The following is a 16,832-nucleotide window of genomic DNA, read 5'->3' on the forward strand; positions in this document are numbered from 1 at the left end:
TCTTATTGATCAAAAATCATAGGAGGCTCATACAATCTCAAATTTTCCACATTCACAATAGAATAAATTTTCATGTAAGGTGGAAAATCTAATCGAAAAGCATTGTTACCAATATTGTCCAAGATTTTGAAAGGACCATATCTGATTGGCTTGAGATTTTCAGTGTCACCTTGTAATCTTTCCTTGTTGATGTACAACCAAACATGATCTCCCACATGGAAATTATCGTCAACCCTATGCTTACCATGTCTTCCTTTGTACTTGGCTTTGGTTTTCTCTACCTATTCTTATACCCTTTGATCCACTAATTAGATTTGTTAAATGAAATGCTTAGCTTTGTCCACATCACTATTTCCATCTATTGTAATATCTTTACCAAAGATTAAATCCAAAGGAGACTTTTGAAAATAACCCAAACAAGCTTCAAATGGAGATACTTGGGTAGATGAATGTTTGGCATGATTGTAGGCATGCTCGATGTAATGCAAATTCTCATCCCAAAGTTTAGGATGCTTACCACAATATCCCTGAAGGAGATGCACTATTGTTCTATTCACTACTTCCATCTAGCCATATGTTTTTGGATGGAATGTTGTCCTCTTCTTCAACTTTATGTCCATGACTTCCCATAAACTTGACCAAAATTTCTCGTTAATCGAGAATCTCGACCAGAAATAATTGAAGTAGGTAACCCAAAATGAACCCATATTTGTAGTTTTTTCATTTGTAACATGTTTCTTACAAGGCGTTGACACACACATTTTGTTGAAACGATCCACCACAAGATATAAGTAATCATGTCCTTTCCTATACATTGGTAGTCCCCCAACAAAATCCATAGAAATACTTTCCCAAGGATGAGAAGGGATAGGAAGTAGAGTGTACAAACCCAATTCCCTATTGCTTGTCTTGCTAGTAGTGCACATAGAACACTGTTTTACAGAGTTTTGTTATAGTTTCATTCATATGAGGCCAATAATAATACCTCTATAATTGATTAAATGTTTTTCCTTCACCAAAGTGACTAGTAATAAGAGAATTATGGGCTTCCCTTATGACATTAACTCTTTCACCCTATGGAACAAATAACTTTCCAAGATGATACAACAACTTGTTATGAACATGATAATCCAACTCTTCAACATGATTTCGTTGACTCAAAGTTTTATAAACATTTTTAAATCTTCATCTCGAGCATATTGTTCAATATAACTTTCATGCATGATTGAGTTATTCTTAAGAATGAAAGATGCATTAAAAATAGGCCTTGATAACATATATGAAAATTTATTGAATGTATCTTTATTATACCTGATTACCAAATGAAATTGATGCATGAATCCCATCCATCTGAAATGTCTAGCTTTTTGTAGCTTGGTTTGTGATTCTAAATATTACAAAGGTTGATGGTTAGTATGAATAATTGTTTATTTTCCAATCAAATAATGCTTCCATTTCTCCACTCTTTTTACCAAAGCATACAACTCTTTATCATTGGATAGTTAATCACTACATTGGAAAAGGTTTCATAATGATAACATATTGGCTTACCATGTTGCATCAAAACTGCTCCCATAGCATATTTTTTTGCATTTTTTTCAATTTCAAATGGTTTCTTAAGATCTAGAAGTGCTAGAACTAGTGTTGTATTGATTTTTTCTTTCAAAGTGTCAAAAGATTTCTGTTGCTTGCCTCTTCACTAAAATACCTGCTTCACACTTGTCATGGCATGTAATGGTGCTACAATGAATGAGAAGCTAATGATAAGTTTTCTCTAATATTGGGCTACTCCCAAAAATCTCCTAACCTTGTTAGATTGTTGGGTTCAGGCCAATTCAAAATAACATCAACTTTGGAGGGATCAGTCTTCAATTCACCACCTCCTACAATATGACCCAAGTAAACCAAAGAGGTTTTCCCAAATTCACATTTAGACATCTTCAAATACAATTTTTCCTTTTTTCAAGACATCTAGAACTTTCTTTACATGGTTAACATGCTCTTCATGAGTCTTACTAAAAATCAGAATATCATCTAAATAGACTATGAAAAAGTCATCAAGGAATGGTCACAATACATCATTCATAACTCTCATGAATGTGGCAGGTGCATTACAAATCCCAAATGGCATAACTAACCATTCCAATAGACCTTGTTTTGTCTTCAATTTGTTTTTCCAAATATCATCTTTAGTAATCCTTATTTGATGATAACTGCTTCTCAAGTATAAATTAGTAAAATAAACAACATTTTTTAATTGGTCTAGCAAATCATCAGTATGAGGAAGAGGATAATGATTCTTTACTGTGATCTTGTTCAAAGCTCAAAAATCCACACATATGCACCATGTACAATCTTTCTTCAGAGCCAAAACAATAGGAGACCCACACGAAGATGTACTAGGTCTAATGACCCATTTCTAAATCAGTGCTTGAATTTTCTTCTTAATTTCTGCATTCTCCAAAACTAACATTCTATACATGCCAATATTCAAAAGTGGTGCATCCTACTACCACTGAATCTCATGTTGGATTCCTCTTTTCGGAGGTAACCCTTCAAATTCCTAAAACATATTGTCATAATTATTAACAACTTCAACCAATTCATGCTTGCATTTAGAATCATATCCTAAGAAAGATTCAAATTCAGTAGTATCTTTAGCTTTAAATGTCAACAACAAAAAATTATTATTGCCATTCACAAGCCTTTTCATTTGACCTGCACTAACAAGAGATAAGTTCGTCTTCTTGCGATGTGCTCTAACAATATACTCAACTCCATATTTGAAAAGATTATATATGTTCTCATGATGATAGAATATGGATTTTCAGTCATATAAATATGGACTGCCTAAGACAATCCCACAAATATCAAGTGGTACAACATCAAGCTCTACCCCATCTATAAAATTAGCAATGATGGAAAATTTGAGTTTACATCTTCTTGTCACTTGCAATTTGGCATCATCACATACCCAACCCAAAGGGTAAGGTTTTGCATGAGGTGTAGTCTCTAAATTAAGTTTCTTGACAATTTCTTTAGAGATAAGACTGACTTGAGATCCACTATCAAATAACGTATCAACCTTTTTATTTTTTGTAATGACCCTAATATGGAAAATCTCACTTATTTCTTTATAATTTTGATATTCAATGGGCTTGATATAATAACTAGTACTTGCATTAGAACCTATACCTTTCATTCCCATGGTTTCAATTTTGGTTTCATTACCTGAATCAGATCGTAGATATTGTTGAGTTGTAGCAATAGTTTTTTTTTTCCCCTTGTTATTGAACTTCTTTGGTCTCTATTCTAGATGTAATTTCTAGTAGTGCTCTTCATCATGGCCCTATTTTGAAAAATGTTTATAATTAAGTTTCTCTTCCTATTTCTTGATAAAATAATTCTTCTTACCTTTCCCTTTAAATATCCCCTTTCCTCTATATCTAGATTTGAAAGGTTTCTTGCTGGACTTGAGGAACATTCTTCCCTCTTGATTCTGAATGAGTTTCCTGAACACATACTTCATCTAGATTTGTGGGATTAAACATAAGTATATTATGTCTCAAATAAATATGTAATCCACCTATATACTTAAGGAGAGTATCTTTTGAGGTGAAATAAACATCCAAGATTAATGTTCTTTTCTAAATTATTTTGTGTATTTTTGGACACTTTTACCTTTATCTTGTCTAAAATTTTTCCAATATGTAATTGCTTTTTGCATGTAAGCTAATGGATAAAATTTCATTCTTAATGTAGCTATAAAATCATTCCAAGAAGAGATAATTTTACCACTTTTCTTCAAATCTTCTTGAGTTTTGGCCTCCCAACAGATGAGAGTCTCACCTTCCAAGCGAAGAGAAGCAAGAAAAATATTGGAAAATCATCATCAATATTTTGAATCCTACAATAGACTTCAATTTGACAAACCCAATTATCCAACATTTTCAGCATTTACTTCCCAATTTTACATTGCCAATTTAAGCTTGACATCAAGCTTAATCAAATGAGACTTAGCATGTCCTCTTGGAGATGTAGGAGGAGTAGGTATATGTGATGAACGAGGTGAATAATGAGGTGAAGGAAGAGGAGGAGGTGGAGGATTTATCCCATTACCACAATCACTTTTTGGTTGATTAGAACTTTCTCCTTGCAATTGCATTGTTCTCTCATTGTACAACACTTTGACCACCTTATTCATATCAAAGAAATATTTTCTAAAAGATCTCTCATCCTCAAACATAAGTTCTTGTCCTTGTCCTTCTTCATGTTCCATGACATGTGGAGTTTGTGGCCTCCTTGAGCCAAATTGAGGGTTAGGTTCTTCAAGTGTTCCTTCTCTTCTTCTCAACTTAGACCTAGTAAGCATTCAAAAACCTTGAAAATTCTATCAAACCTTCACAAAAACCATGCTCTGATACCAAACTAATCCAAAATTAAAAAAATGAAGGTTTCATGAAATAATTTGTAAGGTAGTTTATGTCTTTTAGGAAATGGATCATTATTGCAAAATCACACAAACTAAAGTAAATTTTGCAAAATTTTAACGGTTAAAAATGGACAAACAAGTAGCATCAAACACAACAAAATTGTAACGAAGTTCACCTCTCCTGGGCTACATCTCTGGGTCAAGCTTCCAATGGTGTCCTTTTCAGTATATGTTTAAACTTTCAATATGTCATAATACAAGCTTCAAGATGCAAAAGCAACATTGCCGTTACATCCAAAATGCCCAAAAACACTTGTATAAGCTCTTGTTGAGCTCAAAAAGGTTAAAAATTGGGCAAGATTATAGGCCTCTTTCTTCCAAACTGCCTATAAATTTCTCTAAAAAAAGGTTTTTCTCTGCAAATTGAGTATAAAAACCTCCATAACACAATTGGTAGGTGTTAAGGTTGGAATCCCACAAGTCATAGGTTCCACCTACTAGTGTCGACATAATTCTTGGCATTTATTTAATACATGTAATAAAAAAAATATATTAAGGGTCGTTGGCCCCACCGACGGTCCACGCTACCAATCATATGTGCTTCATATAGTCGAGGGTCACAAGGCATATGAAATGCAACCTCATCTAGCCCTCTCCTGGTTTCATGTGTTAACATATGGCCTAGGGACATTATGGCAATGTGCCATGTGCCAATGCCCCCCCCGAGTACTTCGTCGGTGGTTACATTGTGTGCCAAGAACCATGGGCAAGGCCAGTTAGGTGTGCCGACCGGCCCACCCATTCTTCCAACCTATCTATCATTACATATTAAACAAAATATTCCCACATTGTATAAATGAGAGTAATGGTATCCTTCATAGTAGGAAAGACGATTTGTTGGTTGGAGGTTGTGTGATCGAGCCCGACGGAGGCTCATCCAGCATAATAAACAAATTTTATTAAAATTCCCAATTCCATGTGGTGGCCCGTGATTTTACCACCACATCAACCGTATGCCCAATCATTGTCCACCACATGGCATCATGGGATTGGCCCTTCTTCCAATTGTACATTCCAGTCATCTTGTTGGGGTCATGTTGTAGTTACTACAACCACCCTCCAAAATTTTTCCAATGCTTTGATTTTGGAGCCTCCCCTTCTGTCCACACAATATGATCTTTTAATGTCGTCAAGTATTCATGATTTGTAAAAAACTTATTCTTTTAATTTGTTCTTTTGTTTTCTTTTTTTCATGCTTACCTGATATTTTTGAGTCACAAGCTTACCTTCTAACTTAACGTTGCAGCAGTCCTGGTCTTGGCTCTAGAAACTGTGCAATCTTGGAAGGCAAGCCAACCTTGGAATGGAAGCTCATCCTTAAGCTTGATAATTTCACATTCATGGATGGCATCCCAACACTGAGCTCAGAAAATGTGCAATCCATTACTTGAGCTCAGAAATTATGAAATGCACTAAGCCAGAAAGTTGACCAGTTGTTTAGAATTCTGCAATCTTCCTTGGCATTGTGCACGGAAAGTTTCCAAAAAAATAAAATAAAGAAAAAAATTGCTAGAAAATAGGGATTCATCATTAGTTTCCCGAAGGTGGCACAATCCCTATTTTTAAAAATTCCTGCCAAGTGTCACTTTTTCCTTGATTTTAAACATGCGTGTCATAAACCCTAATCCACCCAAATATAATTAATTGACATCTTGGGATATAATTTGTACATTCGATCTTGGATCTCTAACATTCCTAAGTAGATCAAGGAGCCTTCAGTGGAGTTTGTGTCACTTTTCCGAGTGAGTTATGCTTTTGTTGTCTTTTGTCGATTTTTCTGTCGTTTTTTGTCATTTCTCTTTTGTGAGTGTTGTTTTGTGTGTTTCTCTTCATCGTTTCTAGTGTTTCAACTCATATTAATTTGTATAAGTGTTGATAATTTTTTTATTTTCCTTTCATAAGTGTGACATCCGTTTTCTTGTTTTTACACACCAGTAATCGCCATTTTGGTGACTCTTCTTTCATATTTGTTTTTCCTTATGTTTATTAAGTTTCTGCACTTGATTCACATTGATCTATCCATACTTAGTCATATTCATTCTTTGACTTGCATTATCACTTAGATCTTCTTGTTTCCTATACCCTCATCAGGCAGATCTGCGGTTCACTTGGCCATGCATTTCCTTTCCCAGCTGGGCATTGCACAAGTCCAAGGCTCAAGGTGAGAGCTTGGACTTTGAGATTGCACAATGCACGGTATAGGTTATCCCAACTACACATTGCACAATCCTGAGGCTCATTCCTTCTGCCTTGGCCACTAACATAGTTACTAATCAAACAAGAACTATTACCTCAAAATGGGTACTCGAGCCCAAAAATCCCAAAAAATCATTAAAAAATAACCCAAAAATAAAAAGTGTTGATTCTGCATCACCATTTTTTTTCAAAGTAAATTTTCAATATTTTTTGAAAATAATAGTAAAAAACAGTAAAATCCATTTTGTTTGGTGCAAAATACACCTTGAAATCGAAAAGTGTTGATGCCAGAATAACGTCTTTTTTTCCAAGGTACATTTTCAACATTTTTTAATAATGACATTAAAAATAAAATATCATGACTCTAAAAAACTTTAAATTTCCAGCGATTTTCAAGCATGACATTAACCATAAAATATCACGTCTTTGAAAAGCCTTAAAATTCCAATAATTTTTAAGCATGACATTAAATTTAAAATATCACTTCTTTGAAAAACCTTAAAATTCCAACGATTTTCAAGAATGGTTGTAAGAATAAAATATTTATAATTGTTTTCAACCATAACATTAAAGATAAAATATCACAACTTATAAAAACATTAAAATCTTGACAATTTTTCAACCATAGAATTAAAACCAAAGATTATGACTACAAAACAATCTTAAATTTTCAAAATATTTCAAGCATGACATTATGGAAAAATTTTATGGCTAAAAAATCTTTAAAAATGAACACTTGAATGAAAGAGTAATTTTTTTTAAATGCTAAATATATAGCGATTTTAAAACTTTAGCCTAACACAACTTGAGACATTGCAAAAAAATTAAAAATCAACTATCAAATTGACACGCAATGTAGGTGAGCTCAACCCATTGTAATGAAAACTTAAAGACCAACCATGAAATTAATACATTGTGGTGTAGACTCGATTCATTATAACGAAAAAATTTAAAATCAACTATCAAATTGCACATAATGGGATCGGATTGTTAGACAAGCATCGACATGGACACTGCAAAAAAATTAAAAAAACACATAAATACGAAAAGAAAACAAAAATTCAAATAATAATAATAATAATAATAATAAAATCACACAAAAAAATCAAATATGAAAAATATATAGAAATTCAAAAAATCAAATATTGCAAAAAAACACAATAAAAAAAACACAAAAATACAAAAGAAAACAAAAATTCAAATATTGAAAAGATAAATATTGAAAAAAAATAAAAATAAAAAATAATAACAAGTAATAAAACATAAAAAAAACATGACAAAAATAATCAAATATAAAAAGTATATAATAATGACATAAAAACAAACTATAAAATGTAAAAAAATTAACCATGCCATGTCAAATTAAAAAAGAAAAAAGAAAAAGAAAAAAAAGAGTAGAAAAAAAATAAAAACCAAATAAGCCCATGGGGCTTTGGATTAATGGTGAATGGGTACACTGTTAAAGCACTCCTTGTCATAGGTCACGAGTTCAAATCCCCTATGGGTGTTTACTTACAAAAAATAAAAATAAAAAAGATTAAGAGCTTAAAAATATATAAAAAATAACTTAATTATCATAATATATATATATATATATATATATATATATATATTAACTTGTAAGAATGAAAATTTTTAATAAAAGATAAATAAATAAAACAAGAAATAAATTAAAAAAAAATAAAGAAGAAAACAAAAAAACTAATATATATATAATTTAAGGAAATATAAATTAATGTATCGAATGTCAATTATGGAAATTTTAGAAATTAAGAAACAAGTCCAGGAGACTTGAAGAGTTGAGGGAACTCGAATTAGGTCATGAGCTAAATCTGAACTAGGGTTTTGCGTTAGGGTTTTGTCGTTGATCACCATGGCAAGGCGCGGAGGAGGGAGTTTAGCTCCCTCCTACAGTCAAGTGGTTGCAGACAGAGGCAAGGGAACTAGATTGTATAGCTTCAAGAAACCAACGGAGGTGGCAACAGAGGCTACGAATACAGAAAATCCGGAAAATATCAGACCTCATGGACATGAAGAGAGTCACGAAGAAGCTAGTAAAGAGAACAGGACAGAGGTTAGCAGTCAGAAAGTTGCTCCTATGAGTAAAACAGGGGTCTGTAAACCCAAGTTGACCACTATTCCTCGAGTCATTTTAAGTGACCCAGCGCTACAGGCGCACAGATATCACATGGCGGAATATGTGGTTATCTGCAAATTTATGGGGATTTGGCCAATGGAGAAGGATCTGCAAGCATGGATAAGGAACTACTGGAAAATAAAGGGGGAAATCAACATTCACCTTGGGTCCAAGGGCTTCTTCATGGTGGTGTTCACAAGCTTAGAGGATAAAGACAGAGTGTTCGAGGGAGGACCCTATTTTTACACTTCTGTAGGCCTTTACATCTGACCATGGGTGATGAACTTTGTCCCGGAACGAGAAACATTCACATTGGTATCGGTATGGATAAGGCTCTACTCCCTTCCTTTAGATTATTGGCTACCAGAGTCTCTAAAGGCTATCGGAAACAAGCTAGGGCATTTTATAAAGATCTCAGATGCTACTCTAAGAGGCAAATACACTTCCTTCGCCCGGATATGTGTGGAAATGGACTTATTTGGGACACTTCCGGATGCAATCATTTTAGAGGTGTATGACGAGGAACGGGTGCAGGTAGTGGACTATGAACACATCCCATTTAGGTGTCGTAAGTGTCGTGAACACGGACACCTATACAGGGACTGCTCATTGAACAAGCTGGAGAGCAAGACGAAAGATACTACAGGCAAAGATCCTGAGGGTTTTACTAAGGTGGGGGGTAAAGGGAAAGGTGGAAAGAAATACCAAAAAAAAACTAATGAAGACGGATAACCAATCCACAATAGTTTCAAGATATTAGAAGAATAAGTTGGAAACAGCGGGACAAACCAAGAATTGGAGAATATTCCCATTGAGAAGGAAAGGGATGCCAATATGGAGGATATACCAGAGAAAAAAAAACAAAAGGATGATATCCTGAGCATTATGGAGTTAAGTAGGGACCATGAGATGACCCCAAGTGATGCTAGAATGGAAGACCATGAACTACAAGAGATTCTAGAGAGGGAGAATTTAGATCTAGAAACGTTTCTGCAGCAGGGAATCACTAAAGGGGTAGACTCTCTACCAAAAGAGGAGTTTGACAGGGTTCAACGACTCTTCCTCTGGAGATCATAAACAAAGGGTTCTGGAGTCAAAAGAAACCATGATAGCTAGGAGAATAGAGGGGTGAAAACGATGGAGGATACACCGATGTATTCTTCCAAGAACCCGTGTAGGAAAAGTGTAAGAAAGAAACAGAATGAGTTGCTGATCGAATGTGACAAACTTATGATCAACTTAGGTAAGATGAGGGATCTTACTAGTTACTCCTTTAGAAACCTTTATTAATGAAGCTTACAACCTAGGACATTTGGGTTCTAGGAAGTAAAAGGAAACAAAGAAATCTTAGCATTAGAATAAAACAAGAAAACCCACATATGGTTTTTATTAAGGAAACAAAATGTTTGATGGACAAGATTAGAGAGATAAAGAGCAAATGGTTAATTAAGTATGAGTATCTAGAGGTTAAAGCAGACAACTCGGCGGGTGGGATTCTTACACTATGGGATCCTCAGAAACTTGGAATCCTGGATGTTGAAGCTTCTAGGAACTATCTATCACTAGTGATTCAACCTTTGGGTTATAAGGAGATCTACATGATCACTAACATCTATGGTCCTCAAAAACTAGAAGACAAATTTAAGCTTCTCACTTCCCTTAAGAAGCTGAGAGAGAGATATCCTGATATGCCCTGGATTCTGGCAGGTGATTTCAATATGATCAGATTTCTTACAGAGAAAAAAGGTGGTACCAGAAAACTAGGAAGAGACTTCATTGCCTTCCAAAACTTCATGAATAACATGGGGCTAGTGGACACTAAAACAGTAAATGGAACTTTTACTTGGAACAATAAGAGGGGAGGGGCTTATCAAGTCGCCTCTAAACTAGATAGATTCATAATCTCAAAGGACCGCCTTCTCATAGGCCTTGATGTGTCAGCCTTAATCCTTCCCTTTGGAGGCTTGGACCACTGGTCTGTCCAGCTTGAAGCTACTTTTATGGGTACACCAAGGAACAAACCTTTTAGGTTTGAAAATGTTTGGCTCTCTCATCCTAACTTCACCAGCAATATTGACAAATGGTGGATGGAAGATATGCCCGTTCAAGGCACTAAAATGTTCATGTTATAGCAGAGACTTAAACACATCAAATCTAGGCCTAAATATTGGAACAAAAAATAGTTTGGTAATATTTTTAAAGCCAAAAAAGAAGTCGAGCAGAAACTCCAGGGGATTAATCAGATCATCATCACAGAAGGTTTTATCGAGGAATGGAAAGTTCATGCTGACTCCATTCAAGATGAATGGGAATATTAGTGCATGCAAGAGGAGATTTTCTGGAGACAGAAATCGAGGGTGCAGTGGATTAGAGAAGGAGAAAGTAGCACAATTTTTTTTCATAGATCAACCTTGGATCACAGATCACATAACAGAATTTCAAAACTTAAAGATTCTTAAGGGAAAGAGCTCGTCTCTCACAAAGAAATGGAATCTTTCCTAGTTCAACACTTCCTTAGCATAGCAGAAGAGCCTCTCATCGATAGATCTCGATTCATTAACAATTTCACAAAGTTTATTCCTAAGCTTGTAACCATGGAAGACAACCACAATCTTGATAGTCCAGTGTCTGAAGAGGAGGTCAGTGAAGTTATCAATGAGATGCAAAATGGGAAAGCTCGTGGTCCTGATGGTTTCAATGTGGACTTCTTCAAAGCTTGTTGTAAAAAAATCAAACAAGATATCCTTGATGTTGTGGAGGACTCTAGAAGATCCAAAACTGTCTTGAAGGCTCTTAATGCCTCTTTCATAGTTTTGATTCCAAAGAAAGAAAAATCTATGACACTTGATAGATTCAGACCCATAGCCTTATGTAATTTGGTGTACAAAATTATTTCCAAAGTGATCGCTAACAGACTCAAACCCCTTCTTCCTGCTTTCGTCTCAAAGGAGCAAACTAGATTTGTGGAAGGAAGATAGATTTTGAACAACATCATACAACCTCACGAGGTGGTACACTCTCTTAAGAGTAATAAGCAAGCTGGTATGATCATGCAACTTGACCTAGCGAAAGCTTATGATAGGCTGAGCTGGTCTTACATCACGACAATGCTAAGAGCTTATGGCTTTGACCATAACTAGATATGATGGGTTATGGCCTTAGTATCCATGGCTAGCTTCTCCATTCTTCTTAATGGCTCTCCCTCTAGAACCTTTATGCCTTCTAGGGGTCTCAGACAAGGGGATCCACTCTCCCCCTTCCTCTTTGTTCTCATGATGTAAGGGCTAGGTAGAGCAATCAAAATGGCAAATGCTGAAGGAAGAATCTAGGGGCTGAAACTTACCCCGATGGTGATGCTTATACTCATCAATAGTTTTTGGATGACACAATGTTGCAGGGCATTCCCACGGTCAAGGAAGCCAGAGCTTTCAAACAAATCCTGAACGAATTTTTTTTGGCCACTAGTACAGAGGTAAGCCTTGATAAATCAAAGGTTTTCTTTTTTAACATTGACATTGTTATTCAAAGGAACCTCACCAGAATTCTCAGGTTTCAAAGGGATCAGTTACTTTCCAAGTACCTTGGAATGCCTCTTATGGACAAACCTCTAAGAAAGGGAGTGTGGGAGCTGGTAACTAATAAACTTCAGGACGAAGTCAGGAAATGGACCTGTAGGTCTTTGAATTTGGCAAGGGCATCTTGTGCTTACAAAGGCTATCCTGTAGGCTATTCCCATTTTCATGTTTTCAACTCTTGCTGCTCCTAAAGGAGTTATGCAAAAAATCAAGAGTATTCAACGAGATTTTATTTGGGGAAAAGGGGAAGAGAAAAAGAAGTGGGCTTTTGTAGCTTTGGACAAGCTCTACAAACCTAAGGCCCATGGTGGTTTGGGGCTTCATGACCCTGAAACCCTCAGTAGAGTTTCGGGAGCCAAACTTTGGTGGAGGTGGCTCAAGGAATTGAAAAATCCTTGGGCCAAGCTTTGGAAATAGAAATATGAAAATAATTGGCAGGAGAGGGATCATATCCGAATGTTTGGGATCATCAAGGGCTCCCACATTTGGAACCTTGCTTGGGATAATAGAGCCATTTTCCAGCAGCATAGTTTCTGGGAGATCCAAACTGGGAACCTTGCACAATTTTGGGAGGATAACTGGCAAAAGGAACCAAATTTGTTTAGAGAAGAACTAATCACTCTCAAAAATGACATTGAAAATAAAGGTTTACTTATGGTAAGTGGCTTTTGGGATCAGGTAAGGGACAATGGTAAATGGAGAATGTGGAAGGATCTTGGTTATAGTGAAGGGAGTCCTCTAAAGGCCCAGGTGGATTCCCTTGCTCTTGACCTAGAGTAGAGGAAGATTTTGGTGTCATCCTCGTCTGACCAACTGAGAAGGGGTTGAAACACTGAAGGCACCTTTAACCTCAAAGAGGCTAAACACATGGCCCTAGGTTTTGATTATCCAAACCCTGATCATGTGTGGAATGACCTTTGGCAGAACTCACAATGGATGAAAATCAAGTTGTTTATGTGGTTGGTTCACCAAAATAAAATTGTCACATGGGATAATCTTCTAAAAAGGGGTTTCTTTGGCCCATCCAAATGCCATCTATGTGGCTTAAAGGAGGAGACGATGGAACATTTACTAAACCTCTGTGCCTTCAGCTCAACCTTGTGGGATTAGGCGGCCTCAGTCTTTAGGCAAACTAAGACGGACAGACTCAACATCACCAACACTTTGAAGAATTAGAGGAAATACTTCTCAGGAAATGAAATCATTAACAAGGCTTGGACTCTAGTTCCAGGATTTATTATCTGGGATGTCTGGAAAGAACACAATGGTAGGATTTTCAAGAATAGAATAGGCTTGACCCAGAACATCATTGTCCAAATTTTACGATAGCTCAAAGATACAGTAGGAGCCTTAATGTGGAAAATTCCTGAGGACCCTCCATCGCCCCAGGATGCTAGCATACTGTTGCAGTTGGGTCTCCATTCTTTGGTTCCCCAAGGCACTAACAAGGGTGTGAGAAAAATAATTGCTGGTAAAGATATCTGGCAGCCTCCTCCTCATATTTTTCTTTAAATCAATATAGATGGGGCTTCTAAGGGCAACCCAGGGATGGCTGGATTTGGCGGTATCATAAGAGATGAGAAGGGGCGCATAAAGGATATCTTTCATAGTCATTTGGGGACTACCACCAATAACATGGCGGAGCTCATGGCCTTAGAGCAATGCCTGGAAATCCTGGTGGAGTCAAATTTACATAATACCATCATTGAAGCTGACTCTGAATTGGTCATTAATGTGACCAAGAAAATGTGTAATGGAACGACACCTAGAAAAGTGTCAAAACATTGGAGGCTATCATAGGTCTTTCAGCATATTCATTCCCACTTGCGAACCCTGATAATCGTCAGCTTCATTCATGTGCGAATGAAAGCCAACATGTTAGCTGATTGTTTGGCGAATGAAGGAGTGCTATGTAAGGAAAGCTATATTTGGCATGATTGGGATTCTATACCCTTTGATAAACTACGTGATGATTGTTAACATCAGGCTGCCAAAGATATGGAGCACTTTCACACCATGAATAATGAGCAGGAGGAAGACTAGTGGAAGGAAGAGAGGGCGGAAGCTCTTGAGCCGCAATAACTCAAATGAAGAGAAGAGTGAAGAAGTGAAGTGTTGAAGCACAATAACTATTCGATATAGAAGATTAATGGATGAGATTTATTCATGATGGGTAGCCAGGATTAAGTCGCATAATGTGGAGCTTAAAAATGAAAGGCGAAGTTTCAATCTATGTACTAGAGGATGTTGAATGGCAAGTATCGATCTGGACCATCGGATTGACATGGTGGATCGACAAAGATCATTAGACTAACGAGAGTAGGAGAGAGTGAAAGTCCTTGAGCCTGGTTGAAATGCTGCAGTAAATCTGAACCGTCGATCCCACAGTCATTGCTTACGTCACAATCAACTACCGGGGTCGAGAGCTGGTTAACCAATTTGCTAGATGAAGGGACGCAGACCATAGGATTTAATGGCCTTCGTCATCCAACGGATATCGGGCCACAAAGGGATCGAACGTTAACTTAATGGACAGACTCGAACATTTACAGATTAAAGTGGTTTAATCCTTATCGGCTCTGTAAGGATGTTAAATGTCGTGTAAGTGGTCTGAGGCAATGTCATTATCGACCATCAGATCAAATGGGTTTTGATCTATGGCACTAGAGCACCAAGCAGCTCTATTGATCAGAAGAAGTATTAACCGTCAGATTGAAGGTAAGTCTGACGGTGGTGATTGAGCGATTAGGCTTGGGTGAGTGGGCACGAGAATATATTTTCCATGGTTTAAATTTATTTGAAGTCTGGTTGTTTTCACATTTCGCATGTGAGAGTGGTGAAATCACTTGATGGTATGATGCAATCTTGCGACAGCCATTGATCTAGTGGATGAGATCAATGGTGGAAAAGGGAAATCGCATATCGCAAGTTGGGAATCCTGTGGGCATATGCTTTTGAGTCTTTGTAACTCCATGATGCGATGTATGATTTTGGGTTTTGTTGACCCTGTTGTCTGTTAACCAACAACGAGTATGTCTTTTGCTGGTCTTTACACTTGTAAAGACGTGTACCATATGTAATATTTTTATCAGTTAATTGAAGGCTCCACTCTTACTTGACCATATATATATATATATATATATATATATATATATATATATATATATATATATATATATATATATATATATATATATATATATATATATATATATAAAACCATTTTTTTAGGTTAAAACTAAAAAATAAAAACATCATTAAAAAGAAAAGTTAAATAACTACCAAAAAATACAGTTAAATAAAAGAAAATTAAAAAATAAAATTAAAATAACAAAAATTCAAAACAATTAAAAAAAAAAAATTAATTAAAATTAAAAATATTTAAATTTAAAAAAAAAAAAAAAAAACTATTTATAAAATTTTGTTAGAAAATTATATATTACGGAGCAATGGAACACATAAAATATTGCAGAAATATAAACACATAAAACGCATAAACAAGAGAGACACAAATATACGTGGTTCACCCAGTTTGGGCTACGTCCGCCCTGAACAACCTGTCCTTCCTTTCTATTATCTAGAAAAATGAAGAGACACAACCTACAGCAGATCCGCTGTAATATCCTCTGTTTTCTCTCACAGTCTCACCTCTCTACCTCTCGCTCGAAGAATACACATCTATTACATAGCCTCAAATACAAATGCCCTCATATGAAGAGAGGGGTTGCCTTCTAGGGCAAAAAACCCTAAACTAAACATAAGTTCTACCGTCAGATCATCTGCCTAATGAATGGCCCAGATTGACTAGAAATTACTATACTTTTACAAGGCAGTTTTACATCTATTTTTAGCTTCGGGGGCAGCGCACCGAGGGGCCGCTGGCCCCTGGACCCCCTAGCCGGGGGATCACCCCCCCCGGACCCCTGCGGGGGGGACAAGTCCCCCCCGCGTGGAGGGGTGTACAAACTTTCTGGGGTATACATCCAGCTGAAAACAAAGATCTCTAAATAATCATGCTCCACATCCAACAAATTTAAATTATAAAAAAATTAAAATTAAAATAAAAAATATTTAAATTTAAAAATTATATATATATATATATATATATATATATACTTTCCATGCCCAAAATATAGTTTGCAGCACCAAGATCTTTCATGTCGATTATATATATATATATATATATATATATATATATATATATATAATATATATATATATATATATATATATATATATATATATATATATATATATATATATATATATATATATATATATATATATATATATACTTTCCATGCCCAAAATATAGTTTACAGCACCAAGATCTTTCATGTTGAATTTGGAGGACAATTGGGTCTTGAAATCCTCGATAATTTCTTTGTCATTTCCAACGAGCAACATATCATCCACATATAAGACCAAATAA

This window comes from Pinus tabuliformis, chromosome 4_2, assembly GCF_031772625.1.
Source record: "Pinus tabuliformis cultivar Carrire ecotype Pingquan chromosome 4_2, CPIR1, whole genome shotgun sequence".
NCBI classification, from domain to species: Eukaryota; Viridiplantae; Streptophyta; class Pinopsida; order Pinales; family Pinaceae; genus Pinus; species Pinus tabuliformis.